The following is a 13,532-nucleotide window of genomic DNA, read 5'->3' as shown; positions in this document are numbered from 1 at the left end:
AAAACCTACATTCCAAACCTGGCTTTGCCTCTCCTAATATGATCTGGGTAAGGTTTGAGCTCTATAAGCCTCATTTAGCCAGTATAAAAGGAAAGAATAAAATCTCTTACCCATTATGTGGGATTGCTCTCAGTTTCAAAAATACAGTTGTATTAAGATCATTTGTGAATTGCTATGCATGTTCATTCTTTTATTCAGAAACTATTTACAGAATATTTATTCTGTGCTAAGTGCTCTTTTAGGTATAATGTTAGGGGTTTCTAAAGAGGGAGAAATCACTCTGGGCTAGAATGATATGCCTTAGGAGTGGCTGAAGTTTTTACTGGAAATCAGAAGGTGGGAGAAATTTGATTAAGAGAAGATGTATGGAATAGGGATTTCAGGTAGAAGAACTCCGAGAGCTAATGTCTCCAGGGATTTGGGTGAATAGTGTCATCTTATTAGAGAAAGAGCTTATTTAGTGCTCTCTTTTTCTGCAAATCACTATGTTGGAAATGTTTTGCACCCATTAATTATCATATGTACTTGAATTTACTTGTTTTTCAAACTACGAAAAAGCAAACTTACATGAAATTTTCTTACCTAGCCACCAGAGCACTTAAATAAAAGCTATTTATATCATTTTTTTTTTCCTTTTTGAGACTGACTTCTTAATCTCAATGTCATGTAAAAGGCACATGTTCATCATTATATTCTCCACCTATTTGTGGTTAGGGCTGGTTACTTGCTAAATCATATTGCTTGCTGCCTTGTGGCACCTTAAAGAGTTAAAGCCAGCCAAACACACTGCTATTGCACCCAGATTTGGATTCCACATTACTGTCAGTGGAGTAGAATATCCCTAGGGAAGGTTTCTATCTCCGGAATTAGCTTCCCACTTTATTTTGACAAAATCCGACACCCATCTGTTTATGCAGTCGTTTGTCTGACTGTGTAGGAAGGTTGACAAAACCAGTTCCAGATAACAAAGAGAGCTTTTTATATTCTCCTACATCTTGGAAATCAACAGTATGAATTTTCCAATATAATGAAAGAGTTAATATAATTATTTTTTACAAGTTGGAAAATTAAAGGATGGACCAAAAATGTTGAAGATCAACTTTACCTTCTTTTGAATTATATGAAGAGTTTAAAAAGAGAGAGGCAAAATCCAAGTGTTGATAGTGCATAAACATTCATATAAACTTAAAAAAAAGAAAACTGGTTTGGAAACCCTATTTGTTGACATGGTAGTAACATCCCTCTGGCTACATATTCAAAATTTCACTAGTGTGAACTTTTTTTTGCTCTATGTTTATCCTAATTCTGTAATCCAAATAAATAAACTGTGGTGTTAGCAAAGCAGTTTCCTCTCTGTCTCACTCGAAAACTTTTCCCAATTGTCCTAGAAATAGTGTGTGGCTTGGAAAAGGGAACTGAAAGGATGCAAGAGGATATAAGAGCAGAAATGGTAAACTCAAGAGTAAACTGAGGAAAAGTTTCAAATAACTTGGAGTTAAGAGTAAGTTAGATGTAAAGCTAAGGCAGCTTAGTGACTGCCTGGACAATTTGAACATCTTGCTTTTCCTCATTCATTAATTCCACAAAATGTTCTAATTAATAGAATTGCCTTTGGAATCATGAAAGTCATCATTTGGAGTCCTGGTGAAGCCACCTACAATCAATATGATCTGTACTAGTCATTTCAGCTCTTTGAACTTCACTTTCATCATCTATAAATTAAACATCATCAATCTCTCATATAGAATTTTTATGCATTACAAGTATATATAGGGAGACCTTTGTACTTTTTATACCAACACATGGTAAGTGCTCAATAAATGATAGCTGCTATTAGAGTGCTGGTGCTTTTTTAGCTCAGAAATCTGACCACCTTTGTGAGTCATTAGATTGCTGTTCAGTGGTAGGGGACCGAGAGAATTTATCACTGGATTAACAATGGACTGTTAATTGCTGAGTGACAATTATAATTTAAAATCCTTGGTCCCCTCGATCTGACACCCAGGGGAGTAAATCTCCCTGGCAACATGGAATATGACTCCCAGGGAGGAATCTAGACCTGGCATCGTGGGATGGAGAACATCTTCTTGACCAAAAGGGGGATGTGAAAGGAAATGAAGTAAGCTTCAGTGGCAGAGAGATTTCAAAAGGAGCTGAGAGGTCACTCTGGTGAGCACTCTTACACACAATATAGACAACACTTTTTAGGTTCTAATGAATTGCAATAGCTAGCAGTAAATACCTGAAACTATCAAACTACAACCCAGAACTGTTGAATTTTGAAGACAATTGTATAAAAATGTAGCTTATGAGGGGTGATAATGGGATTGGGAAAGCCATATGGACCACATTCCCCTTTGTCCAGTATATGGATGGATGAGTAGAAAAATGGGGGCAAAAAAAAAAAAAAAAAAAAAAGGCACCCAGTGTTCTTTTTACTTTGATTGTTCTTTTTCACTTTAATTTTTATTCTTATTATTTTTGTGTGTGTGGTAATGAAAATGTTCAAAAATTAATTTTGGTGATAAATGCACAACTATATAATGGTACTGTGAACAATTGAATGTACGCTTTGTATGACTGCATGGTATGTGAATATATCTCAATAAAAATGAAGTTAACAAAAATCCTTGGTCCCCTTAATGCTAAACAGAAAATGTTATTATCCTTTAAGAAATAAATTCTTTGACTCAAAATATTGACTGCCATGAATTTTGCAACTACAAAGCTTGAAATTACAATGGACCAAAATCTGTGTGTTTGTCCATCCGCAAGATACAATATTGCAATTTGATTATCTGCTCTGCCTTGTTATTATACATATTTCTGTAATCAGAATGTCCCAGAGAGTAAAATGTCTCTGTCTTTGCAACAAAATATTTAGGTAATTAGAGAGAGTTAAACTGAGCAACTAGAAGAAACTTGTCTTTAATAATTTAAAAATACTCAAAAGCCCATTTTCTACCTTCTTTTAGTTTCAATTTCCTACACCTTAATTTCTTTCAAATTGCTTTATGTACATATTTCAGTAAGTAGGCATCTTAGATTACAAATACTAACAACAAGTTCCACTGTTATAATGTATTTCTATGACATTTACTAAACGAGTAAGTTGTCATTTTTGATTGTTATTTTATATTTTGTGTGTTTTATTGAGTTTTGTACTGAACATTTTCCTTTCAATTAAAAAAAAAAAAAACGGTAGAACAGAATCTGATTTTAAGGAATCCCAGATCTCACAGCAGTTGCTTTAAAAAAATGTGCTTATAAAATGTTTCCCTTACAACACTGAAAATAGACTATTTTGCAGTAATATTAATAAACATGAAATTAATAATTCTGTTTGAACACATGTGCTAAGTATGTGTGAATATATCAGGGTATATTTGGGTGACATTTGGTTGGATTTGTTCTGAGCTGTTATCTCCACATCTTGTTCTTTCACTTAGTTCTATTACCTTTTGACCAATATATACAGTTAATCAACACATTTTTATTCACAAAGGGAAATCTTTAGCATAAAATGAAGTGTTCAATAGTCTGCCCTGGTAATTCCATTCTTCCTTAAGGTACTTCTTTTTGTTGCTCTTGTGAAAAATCCTACTGTGCTTATGGCTTCAGTAAATTGCTATAGTTAATTTCCCATAAACTGTAGTACAGTTCAGAAAAAAAAAAAATGGTGCCTCTCAGTTTGATATCAACTTGTTTTTCTAAATCTCTCTAGTCTAATCCCCTTTGCTTGTAGTCATTATAGAAGAAAAAAACCTACCGTGTACAATAATTTTTAAAGATGAAACTAGCTTCCTAGGGCTTTAAAATGTCTTAGCTATATTAAGTTCAATCAATCTGAACAAACATATCAGTACTCTTTTTTAATCTTGGAGTGGATTAATTAGTATTTTCACTTGTGCTTCTTGCAAAAGCATACTCTCTTCCAGGTAGAATTCGCTCTGGTAAAATGCTCAGGGCCTCGTGTGTCCTTTAAAATCACCTCTGGCCTCAACTATGCTTTTTGTTCCGCTAATTCCAGGTACACCACACAGTGGCTTTGATGATGCCATTTATACAATTGATATATATCAATTCCTTGGCTTATCTGGAATTATATGAATTTATGATTTATTCAGAAATTGATGGATTCTTTTCTTTGAAAGAATTATCAGTAGAGAAAATATAGCCTTCCTCTCTAATATGAATACAAAGAGCATCCTTTCCCAAAGACTATTTGGCTTCAGTTTCCTACATTTATAAAAATGCATCACACATGAAAGAAATACATTTATGTCTAAGTACGTATTGTGAAAAATGTTAGAGCAAATTAAATAATTTCACTTAGGTATGTACCTGTGTTTTCAGAAATTTTACCCCCAATTTTTGTAATTCCTTCTTTGAATTGTTGCCCGAGAATTGAATATTTAAAATAGACATAACAGTGACTCCCTGATAGTTAATTAGAAGGCTTTGGGCAGAAGACAAAAACCTACAGAACTATTTTTAAAAACGTAAAAATGAGAGGACCTAGGTATAGCATTTTTCCACATCGAAAGGTATTACAGGCAGAAGGTTCAGAACCAGATCAAAGTCTTCAACTAGTAGTGAGTAAACTGCACTTAACCCATGTCTTATACATAGCAAACTCAACCATGCTAATACGGCTTACAATGTATTCCCATCAAAACTCATTTGGTGTCTATAGTAATATCGATAGCCATATTTACCTGAGAAAAGAAAAGGCTAACACCATCCTTGTCCACTGGACTGAGTACAAGCAACCTGTTAGATTTGAGGAGTGCTAGGGAAAGGATCTCTTGTTATAAAATAATGTCCCTCCTGGTTTGCCATAGAGCCTGATACCTCCATTTACAGGATTAATTCCTTTCAGTTGAGACATACCATTGATGGGAGTTTTTAATTAAAATGCAAATGTCCCTTTGAGGTAGAAACTCATTAAGGAAATTCGTTTTCCTTAAGAGAGAGGGAGCTGGATGGCACCCAGCTACTCCCCCCTGCAGAAAAGAGAAATAGAACAGATAACTTAGGTGGGGGAAGTGTTGGCAATTGAACGGCCAAAATCTTTCCCAAATGGAAGTTTCTAGATTGTTCCAATAAAGTAATGAAATCTATAAGGATATTTTTGGCTATAGCAATACAGACTAGAAGCATGCAAGTAAAAAGTTTGAACAAATTTAAAAAGCAAGAAGAAAAATATTGGAAGGAAAAGGTTGAAGGAGATGAAGTAAAATGGAAAAGTCATTACCAAGATACATTTAACTGTAGAAACAAAAGTGTGTTTCTGTCATTGGTCTGTTTCAGATTCATGTGAGAGTAACTACATGGATTTTCAATATATTTAGAGAGTACTTTTTGGTTTATCTTAAGATATGGACTACATATCGTGTACATAAAAATCACTTTGAGAAGCATGGGGCACATGTCAAAAAGACTTGACAAGCAGTTATCTTCTCGAGTAGCAGAACCAAGATATTAAGGTCTACAAGTCTTGAGGGGCAGAAAACTAAAGCAAACTAACCAACAAAACCAAACACATGAGTCCCAAATCACAAGGCATGTGGATGGATGAAATTGCAGGCATTCGTTTATAGCTGATCACATGGACAAACCTACAAATTGTTTATTTAATAGTGGCTAATGATCATATAATCTCCCTAATAATAAAAAAACTATGCAGGTATATTGATAGCCTATAATATTTTGTTTATATACTGTATTATATCCAGTAATCTCATTAAGATAATTAATATATTGTTTATTCCTGCATCATTGCAAAACTATTTAAAGTAGCTTACAAAAATATCTAAAATGCAACAATTTGAAAATAATTAAGATTATGTCCATATTGCACATGGGAATGCTTACTATGAAGGAGAAAAAGGGAATGTACTTTTTAAAGCAAAGATCTCTGTTTCAACATCAGTCTATAATTTGTGTGGCATTTTCCTAGAAGTTTAAACAGAAATAAGAAAAGCAAATACCCATGAAAATTAAAACTATTGAATCAAGATTTTTAATAACCACCTTTGGAAATAATGTTACTATGGGGAAAAATGTGTTCAGGTTTCATTTAAGCAAATCTCTCAGATATTAAAATGCCTACAGCAGGAAGAGAGCCTCTCTTGTCTCTCTCCTGCTGTACACCAGAGTGGTGACAGCCTGGTTATAAGCCACTGCAGAGCTCATGCATGAACCAAAGCACCTGGCAAGGTAGGACCTGGGGGCAGGGGGACACTAGAGTGGTATCTGGGAGAAGCTTATTGTCAGGATAGGGAGGGAAAGGGTGGCACTCTCTCAGTGAGGGTCCTGGCAGAAATGTTTGGCTCCTTCAAGAGGGTGATTGATGAGGACTGATGAAGAGCCCATTTACTAAGGTGTGAATTACATTAAGGGAAACCAATGAGAAATGATGAAGCAAACTAGAACTCCCAACAGTAGGAGGTTACAGCACCCCAGAGGGGTCCCTTGGATTCCTTTTCAGTGCATAGTCCCAAAATAGTAATCTTTATTATGGCCTGTAATGTCATAGAGTAGTTTTGCCTGTTTTTGGACTTCATTTAAGTGGGATCATTCAGCAGGTACCCCTGTATCTGGCTTCTTTCATCCAAGTTGTGTGTAGCAAAAGATTTTTTTCTTTTCCATCACTATGTAATGCTCCACTAAAAAACCACAATTTATTTATCCTTTTCCCCATTTTGGACCTATTAAGAATAATGCTGCTGTAAATGTTCTCATGTATGTTTTTGGTGATCATAGTACTTACTCTGTTGGTATTATATCCACCCATCCATAATAGTTGAGGATTCCTGTTCCACCTCCTTACTAACCTTGTGGTTGTCAATTCTTTCAGTGTTGCAATTCTGGTGGAGTATAGTGGAATCCCAGTGTGGTTTCAACTTGCATTTTATTGATGACTAGTGATATGTTAAAGACCAATGATGTAAAAGTTTTCATATGTTTATTGGCTATTTAGGTATCTTCTTTTGTCAAACGTCTATTCAAGTGTTGTATTAGTCGCCTGTGGCTGCTGTAATAAACTATCAAGAACTTGATGGCTTAAAACAAGAGATTTTTATCCTTTCTGTTCTGGAGTCCAGAAGTCCTAAATAATTGTTACTGTGCCAAAATTAATGTGTCAGCAGAGGCACCTAGGGAAGCTCTAGGAGATACTCTGTTCCTTGCCTCTTCCAGTTTCTGGTGACTGCCAGCACTCCTTGGCCAGTGGCTGCATCATCCATGGAATGATCATGGTCACCGGGTGCCTTTTCCTGTTCTATGTGTGTATTATATCTCCCCCTGCCTCTCTCATAAGAACACTTGTGATTGCATTTAAGTCCCATGCATTTCCTCCTAGGATAGTCTCTCCCATCTAAAGATCCTTAACTGAAAACATCTGCAAAGGCACTCTTTCCTAGTAAAGCAACATTTACAGGTCACAGGGATAAGAACTTGAAATTTAAGGAGGGCCATTTTTCAGTTGACTACAGGTGTTTTGCCCATTTATTTTAAGTTATGATGTTTTTTCTCATCAATATGTATAAGTTCTTTATTTATTATTTATGCAAGTCCTTTTGTTGTGTATATGTATCACAAATATTTTCTGCCAGCCTGTGGCTGAAGAATTAATTGTATGCATCAAGGTTAAGAAAATATTCACCTCTTGTTTGTTCTTCTGGAAGCTTGATGTTTTACATTTCATGTATAGGTCTGTGATCCATCTCAAATTAATTTTGGTGGATGGTGTGACAAAGACATCAAGGTTTATTTTCCAATATGAACATTTAATTGACACAGCACTATTTTTTAATGACAACTTCTTTTTCCACTGAATTGAAGTAGCAACTTTGTCATGATTTAGGTCATCATATATGTATAGATCTGTTTCTAAGTGCTCTATTCTTGTGCAACACCATACTGCCTTAATTACTGTAGCTTTATAATACGTCTTGATACCTCCAAAATTTCTTGGTCCTTTTATATATAATTTTAGAATTAGCTTACAAATTTCCATACACAAAAAAATTGTCAGGATTTTGATTGGAATTGCATGAATTTATAGATAAATTTGGGAAAAAATGGTATCTTAACAATAGGAACAATTACAATCCATAATCATAGTAATATAGCTCTCATTCATCTCAGTTTTTTGTAATTTCTCTCATTACTATTTTGCTTGTCCATCTTTTGTTAAATTTATTCCTAAACATTTGATATGTCTTGGTGCTATTGTGGATAGTATTGCTTTTACAATTCACTTTAAAATTGCTTGTTGCAATAAGAATATAACTGATTTTGTATGTTGATCTTCTATCTAATGACTTTACTAAATTCACCTCATTTCTTAATTCTAATAGATTATAGATTATTTTGTATAGTCTATATACACAACCATGACATCTGCAAATAATTATGGTTTATACTCTACGCTTTTTATTTATTTGTTTTTGCCAAAAAATCTGTGTGATGTCTCCTTTTGATTTCTAATGGCAGTTTGCTTTTACTCTCTCTCTGATATGTTGGGTTTTTTTTTTTAATTAGGTTATTTTTTTCTCAATCGGTCTTTCTAGTCTGTCATCAATCTTTTCAAAATACCAATAATTTAGGCTGATAATTTAGATATAATATAAATGAATGTGAAGGGAAGAAGGAGATAAGGAATATGCTTTTTTATTGCTTCATATTTAAAAGAGGAATCAATAGATATCATGCTTTAGCAATAGACATTAAAACATATTTAGTTGTTTGAAAATAAACTGGAAGAAAGAAAATACTGTTAAACTAAAAATGGGCTGCTGAGGAGAGGGAAGGAAGGGGAGAATAAAAACAAAGAAAATTTTACCACTGTGTATACTAAAGCAACCATTAAACACAAAAAGGATGAAAGGTATTATAGAAAAGTATAAATATAAAGGTAGCTACAAGAAAAAATTGTAAAAGAAAATAAAAATAATATTTCATTTATTAATTGCTTTATTCATTCAACAAATACAAATTGAATGATTTGATTGTGTGTCAGGCAATTTTTCTAAGCTCTGGGATACATCAGAAAAAGTTGCCTATGGTCCAGCACAGAGAGAAAGACAATAAACAGTAGATATAATAAATAAGCTATTATCCTATATAAAAGACAGTGATAAGTACTATGCTTGAAAAAGAAAGTACAACAGATCAGGTGGATAAGGAGTTGAGGGAAAGTTGAGGGTAATGATTTAAAAAGGGTAGACCTCATTCAGTATGAGCAAAGATTTAAAGGAAGTGAGGGAGTTAGCCATGTAGAGAGCATTGTTTATGCTAAGGGAAAACTACCTTAGGTGAAAATGTCCACTGACCTTTATGAAGAACAATGAAGAGACCAATATGGTAGGAGCAGAGTGAATGTGGGGGAGAAGAGTAAGAGTTGAGGTAATGGGGCCATAGGTCTTGTAGGCCAGTTGTGGCAGATTGAAACCTCTCTTCAAGAGGTGAAGACTATCCAAACCTTGAATTTGAGCAGGAGCGTCTGCACTTGCTTTGATCAATAGAATATAAGTGATATTGTCTGAGTTTCAAAGCCTAGGCTCAAGAGGTGTTGTGGCTTTCCATTTGCTCTCCTGAAATCAGGCCATGTAAAGAAGTCCAGAGTATCCTACTAGAAAGTCCATGTGAAAAACAGGAAAGGCATACAGTCGACAACCCCAGATAACTGTCATATGTGTGAATGAGGAAATCATGGACTGGTCAGCCCCAGTTCACTCACAAGTGGCTGGGTAGCCACATGATTAGCCTCAGGCAAGACCAGCTGAATAATCATCCTACTGAACCCCGCTGAACTTAGAGTATTACGGATAAATAAATGGAAGATATGGTGGCTGGTCTTTTTTTTTTTTTTTTTTGCAGTTTAGGTACTATGCTTGTTTTTTTTTAAATATTTTTTATTGAGATTGTTCACATACCATACAACTATCCAAAGATCCAAAGTGCACAATTAATTGCCAATGGTACCATCATACAACTGTGCATCCATCAACACAATTAATTTTTTTTCAATTTTTAGAACATTTTCATTATTCCAGAAAAGAAATAAAGACAAAAAAAAAAAGGGAACTCATATCCTCCCATAACCCTAATCACGCCCCTCTCCATTATTAATTCATAGTTTTGGTACAGTACATTTGTTACTGTTGATGAAAGAATGTTAAAATACTACTAACTGTAGTATATAGTTTGCAATAGGTATACATTTTTTTCCTATATGCCTCTCTATTATTAACTTTTAGTTATAGTGTCATACATTTGGTCTAGTTCATGAGAGAGATTTCTAATATTTGTATAGTTAATCATGGACATTGTCCACCACAAGATTCACTGTTTTATACATTCCCATGTTTTAACCTCCAACTTTCCTTCTGGTGACGTGCATAACTCTGAGCTTACCCTTTCCACCACCTTCACACACCTTTCAGCACTGTTAGTTATCCTCACAACATGCTATCATCACCCCTGTCCATTTCCAAACATTTAAGTTCACCCTAGTTGAACATTCTGCTCATAATAAGCAATTGCTCCCCGTTCTTTATCCTCATTCTATATCCTGGTAACTTATATTTCATGTCTATGAGTTGACACATTATAACTAGTTCATATCAATGAGACCCTGCAATATTTGTCCTTATGTGTCTGACTTATTTCACTCAAAATAGTGCCCTCAGGGTTTCTTCATCAATCCATTTCTTTTAAGATGGTTTTGTTCACACGCCATACATTTCATCCTAAGTAAACAATCGGTTCCCTGTACAGTCACGTATTTATGTACTCAGCACCATTGCTACTATCTATATAAGGACATCTCCATTTCTTCCACAAAGATGGAGGAAGAGTCAAAGAAGGCAGAGAGGCAAAAGAAAAAGAGAGAAAACGAACAAACAAACAAAAAACGGAACTTGATAGCTAGAAAGCAACAAAAGGAAAGATAGCATTAACCTAAAGTAGAATAAAGAGTCAGACAACATCACCAATGTCAGGAGTCCCATACCCTTCCCCTATTCCCCACCCCACCCCCTATGCATTTAGCTTTGGTGTATTGCCCTTGTTATATTAAAAAAAGCATAATATAATGTTTCCATAAATTATAGTCTCTAGTTTGCATTGATTGTATTTTCCCCCCAATCCCACCCTATTTTTAACACATTGCAATGTTGACATTCATTTGTTCTGCCCCATGTAAAAACATATTTGTACCTTTTATTATAATTGTTGATCACCCTAGGTTTCCCTGAGTTACACAGTTCCAGTCTTTATCGTTTGCCTTTTGTTCTGGTGTCCCGCATGGTCCCAGCCTTCCCCTTTCAACCATATTCTCAGTCATCTTTGTTCAGTGTACTTACACTGCTGTGCTGGTGGCTGTTTTAAGGCACTAAATTTTGGACTGGTTTGTTATGAAGCCCAGTGTTATGGGTACAGATACCCCAGTGTTATGAGTTTATATTTTACTCAGCATTAAATGGAATAAATTTTAGATTTAGAGTTAGGGATAGAGTGACCTGATCTGATTCGGAGTTTAGAAGAGTAACTCTTGCTACTGTGGTAATAAACAGTGGGGGTCAGGCAGAAAAGTATGTTTATATAATTTAAGGGTAGAAAAAAACATTTTAAAAAGATTAGATGTTGGTAGTGAAGGAAAAGGAGGAATCATGCCTTAGTCAAAGATTTTAACTTCAGTAACTAAAAGACCTGGTTATTTTTATATGGAGAACATATATAATATTCTCTGTAAAAAGGTGGGAAATACAAACATTTATATTTGCTTTTATCTGCATAAATAGTGTAAGGAGAAACAAGAAATATAAAAATGTTTATGTTTTGTGGAAATAGGGGAACAGACTAGACTGTGAAAGGGAAGAGATCAAGATTTCTTAGAACATTTTTTTTTATCGTTATGATTTTTAAACCATGTAAATGTGAGACTATTATAAAAAAGAAAATTAAAGCAGGAAGGAAAGGAAAAGCAATTTTTTTGAATACTCATTTTGTACCAGGCACTATGCTAAAATAGTTTACATGTGTAATTCATAACTTCCTTGGATTTTTTATTTTTTTAATTAGAGAAGTTGTGGGTTTGAAGAAAAATCATACATAGAATATAGGGTACTCACATACCACTCTATTATTAATAACTTGCATTGGTGTAATACATTTGTAACAATTGATGAAAGCACATTTTTATAATTGCACTATTAGCTATAGTCCATGGTTAACTTAGAGTTTTCTGTTTGTGTTATGCAGTTCCTTGGATATTTTTAAAAATTTTTAGTTCAGTAACATATATATAACCTAACATTTCACCTTTTAACCAAATTCACCAATATAATTGTGCAGTTGATTATGTTCACAATGTTGTGCTAGCAACACAACCATTCATTACCAAAAGGATATTTCCTTTCACCAAGGCAACAGAAATATATTATCTCCTGTCCCCTTATCTTTAGGCTGTCATTTTTTATACTAACTCAATCAACAAACATTTATTCAATATTCCTTGTGGGCCAGTCTCTGTGCTAAGAGAAATAAAGTAACAAGACATGGTTCTTTTCTGTTTCTTCTTTCATTCCTTTACCATGGAAAACACATCAATATAAATTCATATTAGGACATTCAGTGTTCTGTGTTTTGCTTATTTTCTATTCATAATGATCTTATACATAAGCAGGACTTTTTTATCAATCCCTATTCTGTGTCAGGACTATTCCAGGCACAACAGAAGAATAGAGAAGGAAAAATGTAAATATGTCCTACAGGAATTTAAAACACAGTTGAAGAAACAAGATACATTCATTTAAAAAAGAGAGCTTTTTCCTTTTTCCTACTACTCATTTCTACAAATCTAATCTAAAAACATCCTTTTTTTTTTCCCTCCAAGAATCAGAGTACTAAGTAACATCTAAGAAACCACTTTGCTTTAATCTTTTGTTCTTTCTTGGTGACAGTTTCTATTTTATTGGGAATTCTAGCAGCATCACGTTTTTACTCCCATACTTATCTGAACAAATTGACCCTTTCTCCCATCATCTCCACCTCCTTCACCTCTCTTACCTTCATCGATTGTTGGTTTTGCAGCTTAACGGACAATTTTTCTAGGTAGCTACGAGCATTGAATCATACCATTTATGATCTTTTAATAGCAACTGGGTCTACATAAGTGTTTATTAATCATAGTTTCAACTGAAAAGGAAGAACTCATGGCCTTTATTTCTTCTTAATCCAGTGATTCCCCCTCCCCCCTTCCTTTGTCTACAGAGAGTCAACTGAATAAATAAGGCTTGTTCATACTTATTATTTTGCTAAGATTAGCAGAATGTTCAGTCATGGATGTCATTAGAATCTTCAGAATTTGCACTTTTCACTTTGAGGCAGGATGGCTTTGTGATGGATGGTTCCCTGGGCTCTTTCGACTCTGCTTTCTGCTGTCTCTCTTTCTCCAGCTCATTGATCATTGTTCATCTTGCAATTTTGAGGGCTGACATAAAACACTTAGAGGAAGATGG

This window comes from Choloepus didactylus, chromosome 8 (genome assembly GCF_015220235.1).
Source record: "Choloepus didactylus isolate mChoDid1 chromosome 8, mChoDid1.pri, whole genome shotgun sequence".
In the NCBI taxonomy this organism is placed as follows: domain Eukaryota; kingdom Metazoa; phylum Chordata; class Mammalia; order Pilosa; family Megalonychidae; genus Choloepus; species Choloepus didactylus.
This window is presented reverse-complemented; position numbering follows the sequence as displayed.